The following is a 10,751-nucleotide window of genomic DNA, read 5'->3' on the forward strand; positions in this document are numbered from 1 at the left end:
TCCAAACACAGAATTCTACGTAATGATTGTATATTTCATTTGCCCCTGTACAGTTCTGTTGTTAGATTCCCCACATGCAGAAAGTGATAAGCAATATTCTAAACATTTCATTAGAAATTATAATATAAAGTATGTTACTACCGATTCACACTTCTTTTTTCTTATATAAGCAAAACATTGACAACGCTTTAAAAAGCTGCACTTTTAAGTGTCACCCTAAAAATTAGCATTTTTAATGTAAATGTGCATATCAGAAAATTCAAGAGTCATGAAAGCTTGTAAACAAAAGTGATGGTTTACAAAAAAGATTTGGAAAAGTGGTCGTCTTGTATTTGTATTGTCATGAACTGTGGAACAAAGTCAACCATTGTTTTTAAGATCCATATGTAACCATCAATATTATAATGAAAAATATTCACTTCTAAGAGTTTTTTTTTCTATATGTTCAAAAATATGTTTTCAGAAATGAATCAAGCACCCCCTAAGGAACCACCACATCCATTATTTCTTTCCTCCCTGTGTTGCCTTGTTTCGGCAGAATCCAGGTCATCGTGTTAAAGTTCACACAGTGAAGGTGTGTGAATGTTCCGTCAGTTGGTATGCAACCACGACCACAGTGAGAAGTGCTTGAAAGAGGCATGAAAGGTTTAATGACTTTGATAAACACAAAGGGGCGTGTGAGTCCTTGTGACTGGCCAGGGCCTCACAGGAAGGGGTGGGGGCTGAGAAAGGAATAACAGCCACCTGCTCAGAAGGCTCCATGCAGAATGTTGAAGTGACTCTGTCGGCTCCAAGACCCAGCATAGGGGTCAAACACGCATAACACAGAGTTTAAGTCGAGAAACGAAAACGCAAAACAACCATAGCCGGAATTGTCTACATTCTTGGTCCAATAAGTAATAAAGTGATGGGAAAGGAAAGAATTGGGACGCCAGACACACTGCAGCTGTCCCCTGCGGCTACCCAGCCCCTCCTCCACAGAATGGAATGGCCCTGTTTGTTTTCCTTTCATTATTCGGTGTTGTGTTTTGCGTCTTTTTTAATGAAAGGGGGAAAGAAAATATTTCCTTCTTGTCATGTGATACGGTGGTTTTACTTTTTTCAATGAATTGAGAAATATTTGCTTCACATAAGAGATATGGTTAAACCTTGAAATGCAATCCCAAAACATACGGAGGCAGAATATTTGTCAGTGGAGGACCCTCTGGCATCCGACAGAAGAAAACTGAGCAGCATCATGCTGGCCCCAAATCTTCCAAAGGACTTATACTGGATCATTGCAATATGAATATGCTCTGAAATGAATTCATCTATGATTCTCACCCTAAAGGTCTGGGGCCTCAGGTTCGGCTATAGTAAGATCTTTCTGATGCTCCTGGAACTAATCCCCCTTGTGTAGATCCGATTAGAACTCATGCAGGACCACAGAACAATAATAACTCATTGCATTTCTTTGTCACAAATTGTGTTAGGAAGTCTCCTCACATTGGTCAGTAGAGAAATCAGAACCTGGAAAAAGAATCACAATGTACGGCATTACTACTTCTGTTTCTCTAGCGCAATAACAGTGACATAAAACTGGGTAATTAGAGGAAGAATTGTAGGTGTCATTTATTGGGCAGTTACTGTTTGTCAGGTGCTGTACCTTTTTTATTCCTCACATCACTCCAAAGTTCACGATGCCCATTTCACAGATGAGGACACTGAGACAGCCATGTAGAACTAAGAATTCAGTCTCAGGTCTCACAAAGTCTGGGGTGCAGGCTCCCAGCTGCCGCACTGTGTCACCTCCTTTAGGTGGTATATCAGCAGTCCAGTGTGAGTCCCACCTACTGACCTGGCATCTCATACTTCTCTTGGAAAATCTTTCTTACATTGCTCACAAACAAAAACTAACATTCATATTTTAGAAATGAAGGCTATTTTTCCAGGATATTTGCATTTCATTTAATCACTGGGACCACACCAAGGGTGATAGCAACTTGCCCAGAGAGGAAATGAGACTGAAGTGTTTATTGTAATGTATTACAGTAAGTTGGATATTTTGTCACAGAGGGAGTGGTAGGTGGGGAGGGGTCAGGATCCTGAGAACTGCTTTTTGTGTTTTTTACTTTATAAATTATCATGAGGCTCAACATATTTTCCTCTTGACATGCAGTCAATCTTTTAATATAACATATTCTAGTGGGTTTTTTTCTTTGCTTCCCCATCTTAATCTAAAATGTTATTATTAATATTTTTTTTTTGAGACAGAGTCTCACTCTGTCACCGAGGCTGGAGTGCAGTGGCACCATCTCAGCTCACTGCAACCTCCGCCTCCTGCGTTCAAGCGATTCTCCTGCCTCAGCCTCCCAAGTAGCTGAAATTACAGGTGCACACCATCATGCCCAACTAATTTTTGTATTTTTAGTAGAGATGGGGTTTCACCATGTTGGCCAGGCTGGTCTCGAACTTCTGACCTCAGGTGATCCGCCCACCTCGGCCTCCCAAAGGGCTGGGATTACAGGCGTGAACTACCAAGCCTGGCCATAAGTTTGTTTTTGAATAGATATTAAATACAACATATTTAAACAAATGAGAAATATATTTGAAACAAAAAGTGTTTGTTTTATAAAAAGCAGAAACTTGAGTAAAAAGCAGAAGTCTCCATTTTCTATAACCATGAAAGAATGCAGAGAAAATGGCATGTATATTGATCAATATATCTCAATGATTACAATGGTGCTAACATGTGAATACAATACCATTTAGAACGTAACAATGTTGGTTTGATACTGTAAGTTTTACTAATTAAAGAGGAGAAGACTTGAGGCCTATTGCTGGACGCCTGGGTTTTCCCATAGGAAAGAAGAGAGAGAAACAGAGGAAGTAATTAGGGTGAAAACAATGGAGGGGTGTGGGGTGAGGAATGACACAATGACACTTCCCCTCCCAGACTGGCCAGAGAAGCCAGAAGGGACTATGTAGACAAGCTGGCAGCTCACTGCTGCCCAAATCAAGTATCGGGGACTTGAGCTTCCTCATCTCTCAGACCCCAAACAACCTCCAAGGACCTTTCCAGATCTATCCTAATCTGTGACTTTGAAATGAAACTTCATTCCATTTGAGTAGATTAGCATCAAGGAGGAACTACGTAAAGCAAGTGAAAAAGACAATTTTTAAAGAATGGAACAGCTGGCTCTCTACCTGTCCTAAGCCACGCTGATATGTCCCTGGTGTCTACCACATCATCGTGTTGCTATGTTAGCTCAAGACACAGTACGTGCTGGGAATGCTACTCATGTGAGATCTATCACAGATTCCCAGATCACTTTAACTACTTTAGGGCAGCATCTTTCTTTGCTCAATATTCAATCTGTCATAACAAGATAATTGCAGTCTTAAAAAAAGAAAACTTTTATATTATTTACACATAAAATTTCAGTTTATTTACTAAAAAAAATCTTTTATTTTTTTGAGATGGAGTAGCCAGGCTGGAGTGCAGTGGTATGATCTTGGCTCACTGCAATCTCTGCCTCCCAGGTTCAAGCAATTCTCCTGCCTCAGCCTCCCAAGGAGCTGGGACTACAGGCGCCCGCCACCACACCCAGCTAATTTTTGTATTTTTAGTAGAGACAGGGTTTCACCATGTTGGCCAGGATGGTCTTGATCTCCTGATCTCATGATCTGCCCGCTGTGGCCTCCCAAAATGCTGGGATTACAGGTGTGAGCCACTGCGCCCAGTCAAAAAAAATGTTTTTAAGTGTTTCTCCTCACTTACATCATATAACAAACCTAATGTGATAGCTGAAAAGAAAAGCTGATGGAGCAATGAAATTACAAGATGCTGGACTGAAATTAATTCCTTTGACAAGAGGAGTATCTTCTGTTCATTACAGCATGACTCTTCTCTTGTCATGTGTCAGATTGTGAACCCAAAGCTTAAATACAATATTTATTATTCATACTTGCTCCTCAACATTTATTGAGTATATATTATGTGCCTGATATCTAGCTAAAGGTTAGAGACAGAAATATGAGCAAGACACATCCTGCCTACCATCGACTTACAGGAATTAAAGGGAAATGAGGCTTAGGTCAAGAGGACCTAGAGAACAGATGGAGAATAACAGGATCTGAATTAGTCAGCAGCAGTGGGTATGGAGAGGAGGTGAAATCTTTGAGAGATATTTAAAAGGTAGACTCCACAGGACTTTGTAACAGCATGTGGGACAAGAGAGGAACCTAGAAAGATGTTGAAAGTTTCAGGCTTATGAGAGACCCAGACAAAGTGACTGGATTTAATGTGGGTCACACTCTCGTCACTGAGGGTAAATACTCAGTTTCACATCTCATCATTAATCAAAAGGCATTGTAAGAACTTAATAGAGGAAATTAAAGGCCTCCTTCCTATCACTCTAGGCAAAGAGGTACTGAAGCTTGCCCTGAATACTCTCTAGTTAATCCTAGTCACATATCAGATATAAATGATACCTTGCTTTGAATTTATAATAAATCTAGCACTGAAGGGTGTGGGTTATAAGACAGTTTTAATCTAGGCCAATTTTATTTACAACTAACTTCTGCTTTTCTTTTACTAAATCTCCCATGGCAAACAGTGTTACCTTCTCTGTGAGGCTTTTCTCTTTTCAACCATCCCTGGACAGAACAGATCACTTCTTCCTTTGTGCCAGCATTGCAGTCTACGGCACATCCCTAATAGTGCACCCTTATCATTTTCTTGATATATTATTGCTTCTTGACCCATTTCAAACTTTTTGAGGGCAGAAAGCACAACAGTTCAACTCTGATTTGTAGCCCCCAGCATAAGGCCTGATTTAAAAAGAAAAATAGAATCTGATTAACTGTCAAGTGAACTACTCTTTTTTTTTTTTTGAGACGGAGTCTCATTCTGTCGCCCAGGCTGGAGTGCAGTGGTGCGATCTCGGTTCACTGCAACCTCCACCTCCTGGGTTCAAACGATTTTCCTGCCTCAGCCTCCCGAGTAGCTGGGACTACAGGCACGCACCACTACACCTGGCTAATTTTTGTATTTTTTTTTTTTTTTTTTAAGTAGAGATGGGGTTTCACCATATTGGACAGGCTGGTCTCAAACTCCTGACCTCGTGATCCACCCGCTTCGGCCTCCCAAAGTGTTGAAATTACAGGCATGAGCCACCGTGCCCAGCTGCTAATGCTTCTTTATTGCCTTTTCTCATGTGGAACTCAGTTTGGAAAAAAGAAATTGAGAACTTAGAGGTCTTGCAAATAATATATTGAAAACTTCAGGAAAATAAGGAAGATTTAACAACTGGGATTTTCACGGATTAAGCACTGAGTAACTAAAAGCCAAGGCCATTGCACTGCACAACTCTGGAGGCCACCGATCTTATTAGTTTATGAAAATGGCACCACAACAATATGAACAGCGCCCCCTAGAGTTACATAATATGAAGCTTTGCTAGTTGGTCAAGAAACCTGGGCTTAATTTTCACGGACTGAGCGATTCACTTCACTTTCAGGGTCTTGGTTAACTCATCTATAAAACAAAGTGGACTAGATCAGTATTTCCCATCATTCTCTAGTTTAAAGCCCCTTTCATAATAATAATCTCATAAAAACTCTGAGTTAAAAAATTGCATCATTTTATTATGGTATAAAGCTGTTTTAAAAGATTGTAACACAAAATTTAATATAATATTTATAATATTCATAATATAGTTAGGTAAATTTGTACTTTTTCCATTTAACAAGTGCCATTCTACTTAATTAAGATTCAACTGAATGTGTAATAAAAACATGATTTTTCTGGACAAATGTTATAGTTATAGTTACATTGTATTATGTTTAGGATTTTGTATACTTTAGGAGGACAAAATATACTAAAATTTAGAATTACATTTAACCATGTGTTACACTCAATCAAAAATCAACCAAAATATATTATATGATTTAAGGTTTGTAATTATCACATTTGATTTGTTTTTATCAATAAACAAATAGGGATATGAGAAAAAGTATCAAGTTAGTATTTGTAAGCATTTCTCTGCAAATAGCACATTGCTGATGTTGCTAGACTTCAGTGATAATGAATGAAAAACTAAATCAGGCCGGGCATGGTGACTGACGCCTGTAATCCCAGCACTTTGGGAGGCCTGACTGAGTTCAGGAGTTCAAGACCAGCCTGGCCAACATGGAGAAACCCCCTCTCTAATAAAAATACAAAAATTAGCCGGGCATGGTGGCGAGAACCTGTAATCCCAGCTACTCGGGAGGCTGAGGCAGGAGAATCACTTGAACCCGGGAGGTGGAGTTTGCAGTGAGTTGAGACCACGCTATTGCACTCCAGACTGGGCAACAGAGTGAGACTCCTTCTCAAAAAGAAAAAAAAAAAAGAAAAACTAAATCACATACAATCTTCTATAAATATAAATATATATGCATGTATGTGTGTATATATATGCCTATATAAGTATGTGTGTATATATATGTATATGTGTGTGTATATATATGTGTGTGTATATATATACACATACATATATTAAAGTTTGTGTTTAACTATGAGATACATTCTGATGTACTTTGAATATATATACGCACACATATGTGTATATATACATATACACACACATATGTATATATGTATATACACACGTGTGTGTATACACACACATATACACATATAAACACATATGTGCACACATACGTATATATACATATATGCACACACATATATACACACATACTTGTATAGGCATATATATATACTCATACATGCATATATGTATTTATATATTTATACACATATATACATATATACACATATATACATATACACACACATATGTGTATATATACACACACACATACATATGTGTATATATACACACATATATTTGAGATTGGGTCTTGCTGTGTCACCCAGACTGGAATGCAGTGGCATAATCATAGCTCACTGCAGCCTCAAACTCCTGGGCTTAAGCAATCCAGTCCTCAGTCTCCCAAGTAGCTGGGACTACAGGTGTGTACCACCATATCCAGTTTATTTTTTTCTTTTTAACACAGAACTGTGAGATACATTCTGATGTACTTTGAATGCTAAGCAGATGAATGCAACATAAGGGTTTGGTGAAGATAACCTTGAGGAACATTGGGAAAATTATTATCATTTTTATGCTTTCTGTTTCAACATCAATGTTCCTTTTTCAACATCAGTGTTCGACATACCATCAGTCTAGTTCCAAAGACCATTATGGGCTCTCGCCTGTAATGCCAGCACTTTGGGAGGGCAAGGCGGGTGGATCACTTGAGGTCAGGAGTTTGAGACCAGACTGGTCAACATGGTGAAGCCCCATCTCTACTAAAAATACAAAAATTAGCTGGACATGGTGGCACATGCCTGTATTCCCAGATATTCGGGAGGTTGAGGCAGAAGAATCACTTGAACTGGGAGGCAGAGGTTGCACTGAGCCAAGATCACAGCACTGCATTCCAGCCTGGGCCAGAGAGTGAGACTCCATCACAAAACAAACAAATACCATGATGATTATATGATTTAGGCAAAGAAGACAGTTAAAAATGAACGATAGTTTAAAACAGTTGTAGTATAAAACAATGTTCAGATGAGAAATAAACCAACACCCACCCTGATGTTCCCAAAGAATTCTTTTTTTTTTTTTGAGATTGAGTCTGGCTCCATCGCCCAGGCTGGAGTCCAGTGGCGCGATCTCGGCTCACTGAAACCTCTGCCTCCTGGGTTCAAGCGATTCTCCTGCCTCAGCCTCCTGAGTAGCTGGGATTATAGCCGCCCGCCACCATGCCTGGCTAATTTTTTGTATTTTTAGTAGAGACGGGGTTTCACCGTGTTGGTCAGGCTGGTCTTGAACTCCCAACCTTGTGATCCAACTTCCTCAGCCTCCCAAAGTGCTGGGATTACAGGAGTGAGCTACTGCGCCCGGCCCCAAAGGATTCTTAAAAAGCAAATTGATTTATTATTAACGTTTAAATTGAAATTAAAAAGACATTCTAAAGCTTTTAACGATGCAATAACTTTTCTTTGTAGAAGGTCTTCTCTGTGTCCCAGGGGTGTGGCCAACAGCAGTTGGGAAGTGCTGGTCAGGTACTCTCATAGGTCTAGTCTAGTGCAAACAGTTTGTGTCTTAGTAAATTCAGTCCTGCTTTGCAGCAGCAGCCATTCCCATAGACCTGGGGGATGCATTGGAGTGCTGCCTGAGCTGGCTGTTTCGTGGGATGGGGAGCTAGTCTCAGATTCAGGGAGATAATGGGATATAATGTTTATTATTGGAGCAACTTCAGTAAATTCTATTTTCTGAGCACATACTATTAATATGTACCAGGTATGATTTTCTAGACCAGGGGTTGCTAAACTATAGCCTAATGGCCCAAACTTGCCATTCGCCTGTTTTTATATTTTTAAACAATTGGGAAAGAAAAAACTAAAAATTTTACATCACATGAAAATTATATCATACTCAAATGTCAGTGCCTGTAAATAAACTTTTATTAGAACGTAGCCATGATCACTTGTTTACGCATTGTCTATGGCTGCTTTAACACCACAATGGTAGAGGTAAATAGTTGCAACAGAAGTCGCTTAGCCCACAATACCTAAAATATTCATCATGTGGCCCATTACAGAAAAGTTCGCTGATCCCTTTTCTAGAAACTTGATATGCATCTATGAAGAAAACACAAAAAATGTGGAGTCTATTTTCCAGCAGCAGGACACAGAATAAACAATAAACATAAAAAATTAAACAGTGTATTAGAAGAGGGTAAGTGCAGTGTAAAATAAAAAAGAGACCAGGAAAGGTCAGATGGGGAGTGGGGGGGTCAAAAGAGTAGCAGATTGCAACATTAAATTTCATTTTTATGTCTTCCTAGCCATAGCTTAAATCTTACCTAAACTTACAGCAGGAGTATTTCAAATCTAAAATCTACTTACACGTCATAGGGAATGTACTATGGAATCTAAGAATTCTCCAGGAAAGGGTAGAGAGAAACAGTGGATTTGCATTTCCATGCCGAAGAGCAGTGGTTTGTTGGAGAAGAATTGTTTTCACCATTATTTATGAGACATAGAGAACCTGGTGTGCAGTGGCACGTCTGAAGTCAGACAGTTTGAGGTTTTATTATCTCTTCTATTACTAATCATCTGACTAGCCTTGAGCAAACTGATAGCAAACCTCTCTGAGCCTAAGGTTCCCTGTTTATAAAATGGAGATAACCCCTACCTCACATGTTGCAAGAATGAAAAGGATATGATTTCTCATAAGAGTCTGACACAGGGCATACGCTTGACAGGTGCTCAAGAAATATTCCTTCCCCTTACTCCTAATGAAATTTAAATTCTTGGCTCACCGTCAAAGATTTTGTACAGTGCCCTTTAACCTTCTGTTAATTTCTGGAAAGCCCCAACCCAATCCAAACCAGACAAAACTAACAGCAAATGACCAACAGAGCATTCAACAGAGAGCTTTCCCACCTCCTTAGGCCTACCAACAAAAGTGATGGTTTTTCCTGTTTTATGATTATGTCAGATTATTTTATTACACATATATTTCTTTTTTATATCTTTCTGCCACCCCCTCTCACCACTACCACCAATTTTGTTCTCTGTTGATTCCTCTTAAATCCTTAAGTAAGACCATGATGCAGTTGCTTGAGTCATCCTTCACTGGGTTCCTATGACATAAAAAAAAGGCTAAATTAAATGTCAGAAGTGACACTTTCTTTTCTTTGATAAACTATAGAAATAAACACTTCTTCTTTTTTTTTTCCTAGGGTCGAAAGAATGGACAGTAAATTTGGAGCAGTGTTCCTCCTAAATTTGCCTTATATGTGATATTTATTTTGAAATATTTACAAAATCATTTTGATCTGTAAACCCTTTCCCTCTATGTCCTTATAAAATAAAAATTTCAATAGTTTTATATTTTAGCCTTTTGAAATTAACTTTTTTCTGATTTATATATTATGACATAAAAATTGAAATTATATTATTGTTATAGAAACGTTAAAATTTGAAATATAAATGTACAGTGAATGAATGTTGTCTTTAAGTTTCTCTTGTTCCTTGTGTGGTGTTTCATTAAACTGTAATTCTGTATTACCTAAATTGAGGAAACGTTTTTCTCAGGTTTTCCTCATTGCCATTATCAAAGTGACTCAAAATCTTCAAAGCACAGTTAAAACACTGAATTGTGCCGTAATGAGAAGGGCCTTCTGCATGGGGAGTGTGACCCTCCCTCCTAGACTCTCTGTCTCTTGTCTTTGGCACTCATGACGGTTTAATAGTTAGAAGGCACCTTCAAGGCCCATTAGGCTAACTTCTCATCAAATGTCCCAAGATCTATATGCCCCTTACAGTTCAGCCATTCCCAAGAGGCCACCCATTCAGCTACTGAGTAGCTCGAAATGTCCAGGTTCTTTCTTCATTTGGTTAAAGATCTGCTTCTTGCATTCTTCATGCCTTGGTCCTGCAACTGTAGTTCTTTATAGCATAATGCAGTGGCTCTCAGATTGTGGCCCCCAGACCAGCAGCATTGGCATCACCTGGGAACTTGCATGAACTGGAAAGTGTGGGCTTGGGTCTCATCAATCTGGTTTAGGAAGTTGTCCTCCAGGTGACAATGATGCACACTAAAGTTTGGGATGCACCGATGTCCTATAGTAGAAAGTGGGTGGGGCTTTGGAATGAGGAATCCCTGGCCCAGAAATCCAGATCCTGGCCTTCTGTGATCTTAGGGTAC

This window comes from Macaca mulatta, chromosome 2 (assembly GCF_049350105.2).
Source record: "Macaca mulatta isolate MMU2019108-1 chromosome 2, T2T-MMU8v2.0, whole genome shotgun sequence".
NCBI classification, from domain to species: Eukaryota; Metazoa; Chordata; class Mammalia; order Primates; family Cercopithecidae; genus Macaca; species Macaca mulatta.